General features: G+C 39.9%; 1 long non-coding RNA gene across 1 annotated transcript; it reads right to left on the bottom strand.

Annotated features, from left to right (window-relative positions):
- Positions 1-4313: 4313 nt before the first annotated feature.
- On the bottom strand, positions 4314-10215 carry LOC102076902 (uncharacterized). The gene is made up of 4 exons (XR_269060.3): positions 10201-10215; positions 4817-4971; positions 4502-4707; positions 4314-4413 (listed from the first exon to the last, which is right to left on the bottom strand). It is a non-coding gene; the product is annotated as an uncharacterized LOC102076902 (long non-coding RNA).
- Between the last annotated feature and the right edge of the window lie 1940 nt (positions 10216-12155).

Consider the following 12155-nt stretch of genomic DNA (forward strand, 5'->3'; position numbering starts at 1 on the left):
AAGGAACTAAAATTACGGGTGCGTTATATTTTATTTCACAAGCTCGAGGCCCTCACTATACACTAAAGCACTTGTCAGATGATCAAACAGTGTCTGAAATCCATCTCCCTCAGCTTATAATTTCTATGCAATCTGACAAGCACACCCACTTCATACAATAATGGGCCAGGTGTGAAGTGAAGCTTCTGTACAATAGTGATATTTCTTCCAGTGTTTCCCCCTCGTAGAAATCGGCAACAATGAGGAGCATGAGGCAGAGGATAACTGGCTCTTCTAAACTTCCACGGGAGCTCTCAGAAGCAAAGTCATGTAGTCATATAAAACAGGCATGCAGTACTTTTGAAGTCTGCAGCAACTTGTCCTCCACCCTGCTGTGTAAAAGAAAATCCTGTAACACTTTAAAATGAGGGAATTTTCCAGGGTTTTTTTTCCTTATTTTTTCAATCACACATTAAATTTTACAATTTACCAAAACTTTTTAAAATGGTTTATGTACTGGCAGAAAATTACTGGGAAATTTCCCTTTTTTTTTTTACAGTATTGTTCACTTCGTAAAGTGATCAAAAGGTTACTTTCAGTAGACAGATCACCATTCCACAAGGTATTAGTGTTTGGAAAGATGAGGTACTTGGATCATAATGTCATCTCTGGACCAAGAGACACCAGCGTCTTTGCACGTTTAGCTAAAAACGTAAAGTCATATCAAAGCCATGTTAGCACAACCTAAAAATTATAAATGTAAGCCGACCATACTGAAAGTGTCCTCAAAGTGTGAAAAGTGAACATAGTTGAAAAAGAAAGTCACTTTATATAAATACTAGGTTCTGAATACTCCTATATTTCATGAATGCCCAATGTGACTATCTGCAATACTGATCTTAAAGTCTAACATTGCTAACATGTCCTGTTTTTACAAAAAGCATTAAAAATACACTCTGTTAAATAGGATTGGTTGAGAGATTTTGATTCAGTTCAGTCATCTGAATCCTCTAAACCAATTGAGTTTTTTAAGTATAGGGTGATGCTCTCCCTGTAGGCTGCAAAATTGCAGGGCACACTAATCATATGCAGTTATCCAGTGGAAGTAAATCAATATCCTCCCAAAGAGAAATCTCCAGGCTTTTTTTACCAAACTCACTCTATAAACTTTTTTCCCCCCACATGTATACACAGGGAGTAAAAATTCCACCAAGTCTTACGTATGTTGTCTCATTACAATAAAAGAAAAATTACGGGGGCAATTTTCGCTTTTACTAAAACTTGTCTATCAACCAAACTGTAGCAGCATATCTCAGCAAAGTCATCAGGCAGCTAGAAATACTATCCACAGGCAAAGAAATGACTCTAATGTAACTGTAGTACATGAAGGAATCGGGCATGCCCCAAAGCCCCAAGCAATCTCTTCAGTCTGCAGACAGCAGTTCGCCATAAGGGAGCTGTTCGGGGGGTACCGCAGATGTATGAGAGCTGGTATCAGCATCAGCCAAAGCTAGCACAGTCAGGACCATTTAATTATACAGGTTTGTGTGGGTACAGCATATAGGAAGTCTTAGGGAGAAGAAATGCTCCTTAAAGCAGGCCACACATTGTTCCACAATCCTCTGGTGAGCTTGTAGGACTATTCAACGTTTGATATGCTCCTACAGTATTTATATGGCTGGTAGTTAGTTTGGTAATATACTGTATAAAAGCCAATACGCAGCCTCAGACTTCAGAGCGCGAGCATATGGCTGTTTCCTGGAGGCAGTACTTACCCGTGCTGACCCGACCGATGACTAACCTGCAAAGTACCATTACAAATGGTTCATTTTTGGCTAGAATTACCTGAGCTAGGCCTAACTGTAATTGTAAACAGCACACGATTTTCATAGAGACTCTCTAAATGGGGAGGAAAAACACACAAAAAGTTAAGATGTTATTTGTAAAAGAGGGACTGATAGCTCATCACAGACTGTTTTTATGTTTTCCTGTGTTGAATTTAAAAAAAAAAATCTAATACTTTTACACAGGGTTTTTTTCCCTCTCTCTGTGTGTGCACTAAAAAAGGTTATGTTGGAAAAGGTGGCAGCTGCAGGCCATTTATCCAGAAGATGATTTTTTTTTCTTTTTTTACAGTTCTGCAGCCACTTTTGTGCAAAATGAATCCAGGTGGCCATTGTTTTTGCCAAAGAACAGATAGGCAAGCTTTAGAACAGTGAATGTCTATTAATGACTGTTTGACTGACAGTTGTTTGAATGCAGCCCTCATTTCTTATTTGGCAGCTGATTGATTGAGTTCTTGGATGACTAGGATGAACGCCTTTAGATTTGTGAAGTTGCTAGTGTATAATTTGTGGGCTTTGATGTCCCAGAGTAAGTAACTAAATTGCATTATATTACCTCTTTTCTAAAATCTGAAGAATTAGTTAGTTGTTAGCCTCTATTTCCACCTCTTCTGTTTTTGTGATGGGAATGCTGCTACAAGTATATTATTCAGTTAGACTTGAATCATACACTTTAGACTTGTAGCAAATCTAAACTCCAGCATGATTGCCTCAAACCAAAAAGACTTGGTTTGAAGGTTGGAAAAACATGGTTCAGACCTTGTACATTTGTAAAACCTTCATTTTTTTCCTTTAGTTTGGTTTTAGTTTAATAATTGCACACCACTGCTTCTCTCTTTTTACAAATTTCTCTGCCTTTTCAGATGAGCAACCATAGGGACAGTCGCCAGAGGATTGAGATGACCAGGTCAATAGAGCTGCCAGAGGCCAGAAGAATTAATTACTCAAACTTTCTTATTACTGATTTCATAAGTGTCTTTTTTTAGAGAAAGCATATGGTAGGGTGCCAAGAAAAGAACTGTTTTACTGCATTAGGAAGTCAGGACATATATGAGGACAACGAGACAGTAGAGGAGACCGAGGGGTTCAAGGTGGGGGTGGAATTAAATCAAAGATCAGCTATGAGCCCCTTCTTTCTTGCATCGGTTATGGACAAGCTGAAAGATGGGATCAAGCAGGAGTCTCCATCTGCAGTAATGTTCGCAAGTGTCATTGTGATGTGTAGTGAGAGCAGGAAGCAGTTTAAAGAGAGATTAGAGAGGTGAAGGTATGCTCTGGAGAGAAGAGGAATGAAAGTAAGTAGAAGCAAGAGAATGCGCTTGAATGAGAGCGAGACAGGTGAAACAGTGAAAATGCAAAAAGCAGAGGTAGTGAAGGTGGATGTGTAAATACTCTGGGTCTAAACCATCTAAAGCAACGGAAAGAGGTGAAGAAGCATCTCAGAGGTGATTTGTGACTGAAGGATAGCAGCCAGAGTGAAAGGAAAGCTTTAAAAGACTGTAGTGAGATCTGGGCTCATGTATAGTTTGGAGAAGATGGCACTAACAAAAAGACAAGAGGCTGAGCTGGAGGTAGCAGAGTTAAGGATGTTAAGATTTTCATTGGAAATGACCAGAATAAACAGGATTGGAAGTGGATATATGAGAGGGCCAGCTCAAATTGAGCTGTTCCAAGCAGTTTGGACATGTGCAGAGGAGGAATCCTATGTTGAACAAAGGATGTTGAACAATAAGCTGCCAGGCAGGAGGAAAACTGGAAGACCAAAAAAACTCAAAGTTAATGGATGTAGTGAAGAACGACATGCAGACGCGTGGTGTGGCAGAGGATTCCAGGGATGGAGTGAGATGGAGAAAGATGAAGAAAGATTAATGGAGCGGGCGGGGGGGTGATATATCATTACATAAATTTTAATATTGACAAAACATAACCCCAGCAAATACAAAATGCAAGAAATTTAAATTGACTTTATTGAAAAAGGAATCTGTGCTCTCGTTAAATCATGAATTAACTGTGATTAACCACATGTTTTAGAAAGTTTAGTTACATTTTACTATCCACACCCAGGCCTGATTACTACTACGCCTGCTGAATCAACAAAACACTGAACTAGAACCTGTCTGACAAAATGAAGTAGGCTAAAAGATCTCCAGAAGCAATGTGTCATGCACTGAAACTGCTGCTGACATGTGTCAGTCTGAAAGGGTTACAAAGTCAAGTCTTTGGTATTCCAACCAGTCACAGTGAGTCATTTTCCACAAATAGAGTAAACTTGAAACAGTAGTAAACCTTACCAGGTGTGGCCAAAATTACTCCATCGCACATTGATGACTCATTAAGGAGGTCACAAAAGAACTGAAAACAAAATCTAAACAACTGCAGGACTCAATTGGCTCTGTTAAGGTCAGTGTTCATGTTTTAACAATAAGAAAGAGACTGGGCTATCATGGTTTCGCAATTACCAGACTGAAGGAGCAGACTCAGACAACTGTAGAAAGGTTTAAAAGATTTATTTACAAACTGGACTGAATAATGCACCAGCAGTAGATTTATTGAGCAGGAGCTAACTTCAACACTGATGACCAGAGAGAGTCTGCAGAGAGGGAGAGAGGCTATTAGCAAAGACCAACAGTGAAAGGGAAGCAGTAATTGCACTGCGAGTTTTTACTTTGAGTCCTTACTTGAGAGCTGACAGAGCTGCACTGCGAGAGGGATTGCTGTGGAACAGGTTTGAATCCAAAGGCGATGGAAAGAGTTCAGCAGAAAGTAGGTAGGCAGGTGAGTTTCAGGTAAGTCCTTTTTTCCATGGAGAGCCACAAGGCTAGTGTGCTGATGAGTAGTCTGACTGTGAGCTTTGGACTCCATGAGAGAAAACAGGTAAGTACTTCTGTTGGTGAGGCAGGAAATATAGGTGAGGCACAAGAGAGCAGATGAGAAACAAGTGTTTCAGAGCAAAACATACAAAGGCAAAAGTCAAACAAAGGGTGCCAATTTACCGTCATTGTGCAGGCAACGATTTGGCAGAGGATCACTGCCACAGCCAGTCATTTAATACTCAGCACTTCATGGAGCAATGAATTGCAGGTGTGTGAGAGCATGCCCAGGAAAGGCAGCACTGCCCAGAGGCAGAGGCAAAAAATGATCTGCCCACCTGAGAGAAAAAAGAAAGAAAGGGGGGCAGAGAGAGAGAGTAGAGAAAACAGACAGAAATGGCAAAAATCATATCACATTTGTCAAAAAAACCCATCTTGATTATTTCCAAGACCTTTGGGAAAATCTTCACTGGACTGACGAGACAAAAGTTTGAGTGATCTGGCAAAACACTAATACAGAATTTCATAAAAAGAATATCATACCATCAGTCAAACATGATGATTGTGGTGTGATGGTGTGTGGCTGCTTTGCTGCTTCAGGACCTGGTAGACTTTTTAATTGGAGAGTTTTACTCTAGTGGACAGATATGTGAAAATTATGCTCTTTAATATGAATGGTCGCCTTCCTCTGTTATTTGCATAGACGTCGTCTCACATACAGTGATTCCTGACATCTGTATATTTAAATTTCCCAATTCCAATCCCAAATCCCAATTCTTTTGATTTTCATATTCATCATCATCCCGCAAGTTCAGTATTATGTTCTTTATTTGCATTTGTTTCACATTCAACATATGCTGCCTGCACATAACTTTACGGTCACCAAAAATTTGATACTGTAACAGTTTTTCTGTGAGAAACCCGCAAATATAGAATAAAGAAATCAAAACAGTGCCACAGGCTTGGCAGAAAATGCTTGTATGGTTGTACACCTCTGAACTAAAGCTCAGGGCCATGACATTATATATAAAGTCTACATCAAATTTCATAAACATCTGACTGCTTTCAAGTCAGCAGCATACAGCAAACACTGGAAAAACACATGAAGGACCTGAAAGAAGAACAGAAACTTGACTTCCTTGAAGTTCAAGCTTTCAAACACCCTCCTCCAAAACCAAGGAAATCGGACAGTTCTTGGAATGACGAGGTAATATAATGGAGTAGTGTCTATGTCACTGAAAAGCCTTTCAAGATCAGCAAGATGACTTTTTTTATATAAGGATGCATTAATATAATTACCACACTCTTTTATGAGAATTATGCGTTTATGTTTGCACACCATTAAAATGCTGCATAGAGATCTGCTCTTTGCACAGGACATTTTAATGGGTGGAATCAAATGGTCCAGGATTATGGTGCCAGCTGTGGTATGGGGGTAAAAGCCTCAGGGGTCAAGGAAAAACGCTTCTATTTTCAAAGAGCACTTTAATCTAGCAGACCTAACTATGTGCAGCACCAAGGAAAGTGTCGCATGCTGGCATTCTTAAACTAAAGTAACAGGATCCATACATGTAAGATGTCTCTTACACATGAATTTAACTTGCTGCACTGTAATAAATCATGTGATATGATTTATGAATGCAAACACCTTTCTTACAGTGTTGCTAGTTGTGCATGTTTTGTGTTCATATTCCAGCTATTTCAAATGTACAATTGAGAGAGAGCACACTAGCAAATAACATTTTACAGAATTTTGCAACTGCCATACCCAAGACTAAAACTATCTTATGTTTTTACATTGCATTGTTAATACTGTTCTTTCCCTCCTTACCTGATGCTGTGATAACAGTGTTTTTCAATAGTGGCACTATGGAAAAACAACAGGACTTCAAAGTAATGTCGAACAGGTTTGCTGAGACAATCTTTGTCAAGTTTTTCTTTACTTTTTCTGTGCTTTGCTGCCACACACACACACGCACACACACACACACACACACACACACATACATGCATAAGGCTAGAAAAGAGTGATTTGTGTAAAGAGGCTTTAACAGAAACAGGAGGGGGGCTGCTGAAACATTTCTCTCTTTCTTTTTTCTCCATCCAACTGACGAGGGATATTTGGAGAAACTGCAACTATATTAATTTTCAAATACATGTCTGTGGAGAATTCTGCTCGAATTTTCAGCTACATGATAACCAGTGCGTGTTTCCCAACACATAGGTGCATAATATTGGGCTTCACAGAAACGTAAGCATGTTCTTTTGAATACTTCAGACTATTTTTCTGTACAATTCGGAATCATGGTTCTGCCATGACTCATTCCATTATCTTCAGTGCTAGCTATTCTCTCAAGCCACAGTCAGTTTTACGGTTTCTTTACACGTACCAACAGTATTTCTCTCTGTGGACCCATCCTCCATTTCGCCTTTATCTTCAGGCCTGTCTTCTTACCAGCCATGCTCACCTTCAGCCGCACTTACTAGCTAGACAATTTTGCCTTTTTACAATAAAGCTTTTAAATCTTCTCTCTGTGTCTGTGTGCTGTGTGTGTTTGGGCCCACCATGTTGTTTTAAAGAACAAAGACATGTGTTAAACTTTAAGATTAACACAAGTCTTTGTGAGTTTAGCCTTCTGAGTGAGGTCCGAGCTGTGATTGATGAGTCAGTCAAAGTCTCTGTGTTGATGAGACGACTGTTTAACACGCACCAGCCTGAATACGGCTGCTGTGTTTTGAATGGTATCGACTCATTCTGAATCATCTTTGGAAAAAAATGAAGCTATACATCATTTGAAAGCACAAAGCTTCACAATTTAAAAAACTACACTATCATAGGATACCAAGACCACAGCTGAAGCAGTTCACCATTTTGTAGTCAAATGTACATTAGCTGAACAAAATGCTCCTAAGCTTTTAGTCCATGTAAGTCTGTGGATATGGATATGTTATTTTGAAGTTGCATCTACAGTCGTTTTGTCCTGCTCATCTATTTCATAACTTCTATTCCTCTTTTTAGGCATGTGTCCGTTTAGCAGTTAATTCCTAAGGTGAGCTCCAAGATGAGTTAAAACTGCATGACAAAGGAGAGATGGGCTCTTCTGGCAAATCAACAAAGTGCCACAGCGAAGCAAAATGTGATACGTGCTGCTGGGTTTGTGGAATCGCAGGATGGGGAAATTGAAATCAGCTGGCTTTTCTATTTGATAAAATGCATGTGAGCAATTTAGGGGAAATCTTTTGATAAAGCAGCATGGGCCTCTCCTTTTTTTTCACTTAGAGGTTTTATTTCAATCACATTTTTAGCAGAATAACCCACCTCTGCCAATGAAAGGATTCACACCTAGATCAGTGTTAATGAACTGGGAAAATAGAGGGGAGTGGATGTGAAAAAAACTGGGCTTTAATGTTGAAGTGATTAAAATTGGACAAAAATAGATAATGGCACTTTTGTGGACAGTATTTCTGGCCCAAAGTGAATGACTGAATAGTTTCTATGGGCATATCAGATGGTTTGATACTAAACGAGTTTGTACTTATATGTTCTGCCTCCTGGAGCTAGCAACTCCAGCACGACAAAAGATCTTTCTTTCTCTCTGTTATTCAGTTCTAATATGTTACACAATAAAATGGCAGTCAAATAAATAGCAGAGTGGCAGAATGGCTTGCTTTAAGCTTTCCAGGTGGTGAGTGAGTGCATATTCTTCCCCTTCTTCTTTCTTATAGCTGTATACTTTTGCTGTGGTGATCGTTGGGTATTTCAAACTGATACAAAGGAACTCAACCGAATGGGAGCTTGAGGGCTTGTTGGATTCCTTCATGTACCGCAGTCAGACAGTAGACTTACTGCTTGTTAGCCTGTTGGCCTATTAGCCTGTGCATATTACTTTCTGATTTCTGCTGCCTGACAACTTTGGAGAGACTTGCTGCAGCAGCTGCAGTTTGTTAAAGTTACAGAACTTTTAGATCCTTGAGAATCCTTTCTGGTATCCCTGTGCTGGTCTTGGCAGGATCCAATTAATAAGTTGGTTGCACAGCTTAGTGTGTGCTGTTCCTACTTGCTGCTTTGCCCTGAAGTCTGAGGCATCTTCACTGTCCTACAAATGACCTCTTGTTTCAGTTCTTTTATTAAGTCCAGTCTTTATCAGCTCTTTCTCAGATATTTTAGTATTACTTACCCTTTTGAAGCAACCAACCTTTTCATTGAACTGCTTCTTTTTCCTCTCCATTTACAAATTCACCTGCTGCAGCAAGATATTCTCATGGCAGGTTATTGTGCTTTGGTTTCAGTAAGGACCATCCAGAAATAGGCTTACATTTTTAATCTCTTAGCCACGTTCCCCCCTTTTTTCCCAGCAGGTGTGTTTGGTTAATCCTTTTATATGACTGACTTTGGTTGGAATCCTTAAATCATTAAGATTCTTGGTGTCAGCAACTTTCATGTCCCAGCTTGGCACTTTAAAACACTATATCTGAAGGCTGGAAGGGTGCATGTGTTTCTTGAGCTTCGGAGCCTCAGTTTGAGCTTAATCACCTGTCTGACTATGTCAAGATATTGCACATAGCACACTTGAATAATCAGTGTATATACTGTATACACAGTATGTGTGTGTATATATAGCTGTTCTTTGTATTATTATTTGGAAAGGGTTTCTCTATTTTGAGAAGGTTAACTTCTGTTGATTTGATCTGGACCTGTTTTGCTTCTGTGGAAGCTTCAAAATCAGCCTTTAGGTTTGTTTTCTAGTCTGGGAGATAGTACAGAACCTCATTGTGTTCTTTTATCTAAAAGGAAGATTAGACATAGAAGGAAGCATGAGGAAAATTCTCTGTTTGGAAGAATACGCTTCAGAACTGAATTAGATTGTGCCTGTATTAACACATATCCTCTTCTCGCTTTTCCTTGACTACCTTGTTCTTTCTTTGTCTATATTTTATACTATGCATCTCTTGAACAAGTATTTGTCAGTGGTATATGTCAACGAGTCTCTACAAGGTTTCCATGACACATCCCTCAGTTTGACTGTTCCATTTCTAATTGGTTCTTGACTATGAAATTATGCTGTTTCCACCAGAAAAAATGGTACACATGGATTCACAGATGAGCAGTGAATATTGTAGGAAAGATTGTACAACAAACTGTGTGCGCTGTATCCTGTGTCAGCATAAAAAAAGCTGAGTTGAGTTTTCAGGAAACAGATACAGCAGTACTATCTAGTCTGAGCACAGTACACATAAGTATTCATGGGTGGCTCCCACTTGAGCTCATCAGCTGTATCCTATATCACCAGCACGTGAGTCAGGTTTCCAGTAGGCAGGCTCAGTAGTCCCAACACATATTGATTAGAAGCACCTGAATGAGAACAGTCTGCAGCTTTCAGTACCATCTGTTCACTAAGAGTTTGCAAATAGTAGTGAAATGTGTAAGAAAATTTCAGTAATATACCATTCACTAAAAATTTAGATTGAAATATGTGAATATGCTTTTGTAGCTTACAGAGATCCTCTGCCAACACCTTAATAAGAATATACTTTGTGACAAATAAATAACAGATTAAAATTATTACCTCTCTCTCCAGTCAGTTTCTCATTTCATAGCTGGACTCCAAGTCCACAAGTTTCGAGTCCCACGGATGGACTCCAAAATCCACAAATTTGGGCTGCTGCAGGCGACATTAGTCCATGTTCTGCTCAGTGAGCTCAGTTTTCCTTCTGCAGTTCTCCTTCTGCTTAGAATGGCCATCCAGCTTGCAGTGGATCTACAGAGAACAAGGACTACAGTCAAAAGCTGTAGTCTAAGACGCTAGAGTTGGAGTCCATCTGGCGCCAATCTAGAGACTCACTGAAGAGGCAGCTAAATGATACAAAAGACTGCAATAACAGCAACCTGCCCACCCAAGGTGAACATGTAAAGGAAAGGGCCTGGGCTAGATGCTTAGCAATGACTTAACTGTCAAAATAAGAGCAAGCAGATTATCCAATAATAAGTCAGTTGCAGATGGTGTCATTCTCTCAGAGGGCTTTAAAAAATAAAACAAAATCCAAATTTAGTTGCCAAATGTACTTGGGTGGCCGTTGATAAACCTGGGTGGCTGCCCAAGTGCAGACTGTGTGTGGGAAACTATTGGGCTCATGATGGACAGTAAAAAAGATCCAATTTGATGCAGCAGTATTTAATGTGTCATTTATTTTTCCTTTCCTCTTCTTCTTCTTCTTCAGTGTCAAAACCTGCTGTTACCCACAATGCAACTTGACTGCTGACTGTCTGTTCAGAGATTTGTTTGTGCTATGCTTGTGTCAGCTAATGTAGCCTTAAGCTGCTAGCCTCAAGCGGAGATGAGGAACGGGTTACAGATGGTAAACTCACATTTTTTTGTCTTTGTCAAACTTCTAGTCTTTACACTCAACCAACATAACTTAAGGCAACTGAGAAGACTTCATGAAGCTCCCTCTGGGGCCACAAAAGGCTTTAAACAAGTCCCCCCCCCCCCCCCCACACACACACACACATTTGCAGTAGCATTCACTGAGACCTGTAAACAGCCTTTGATGTACAAAATTGTCGAATTTTCCCTTTAAACCCTGGGATGAAAACATGCGTCACCACCCACACCGCTAAGAGGAAGCAACACTGTGTCAAAGTAACTGTTTCACCATGGAGTCACTTTGTAACATTAAATTAACATTACGACCACTGGCAATGTGGAAGCGTGGTGATATTTATACTGCAAGTCATGGGAATAAGGCGCAAATCAACCTTCTTTGATTAGACGCCACCCACAAAAACGCCCCACAAAAAAACAAAAAAAAGCTTCCATAAATGACTGCTACTAATGAGCACATGAAATCAATTTATTTCGTATTTGAGCTGTAATGAAAAGATCATACTGGTGATGCGGAAAATATCTGGCAAAACAACAGATGTGAGTGAGCAGAGAGTATTAAATTCAGCCTTATAGTTTCCCCTCACTAAGATCTGCAGGTGCTCTTGGAGGAACCGCAGAGACCACAGCAAATCGCAGAGTATCTTGCCTGGATACAGCTGAGCTCTAGGCTGGGGTCAAAACCTGGCAGGTGGTGTTCCACAGCTGCCCCAAAACATCACTCTCAGTTGAGCCATAACAGAGACCAGCAGATGGACTGTTGATTTGTATTGTTGATTTTTATCTACCACACTTTTGCATTTACCCACCTAACCCAACTGTTCAATAATTACAAAAGGCTGTATTTAAAGTGTTTAAGTGCAGTGATCTCTTCATGGGTCTAGATGACAATTGCATGAAGAGTGCTGCATAGTAAAAAACAACATTGAATTACCAGAAGCCTATTTCAAACTCGACTTATAGGACTTATAGGTTATCCCAGTTCTATACTCCGTGCCTTAACACTGAGGCTAATGTCTGCCAGTCTAGACAATGATTGTCTGTCTGTAACCTTTGGCAAGCAGTTCTTACAATGCTTCACATTGTGATTAGGCCCTGTTTCTTCACCGAAGACGTGCTCCAAGTGGAGTGAAGATACT

Source organism: Oreochromis niloticus, linkage group LG2 (assembly GCF_001858045.2).
Source record: "Oreochromis niloticus isolate F11D_XX linkage group LG2, O_niloticus_UMD_NMBU, whole genome shotgun sequence".
NCBI classification, from domain to species: Eukaryota; Metazoa; Chordata; class Actinopteri; order Cichliformes; family Cichlidae; genus Oreochromis; species Oreochromis niloticus.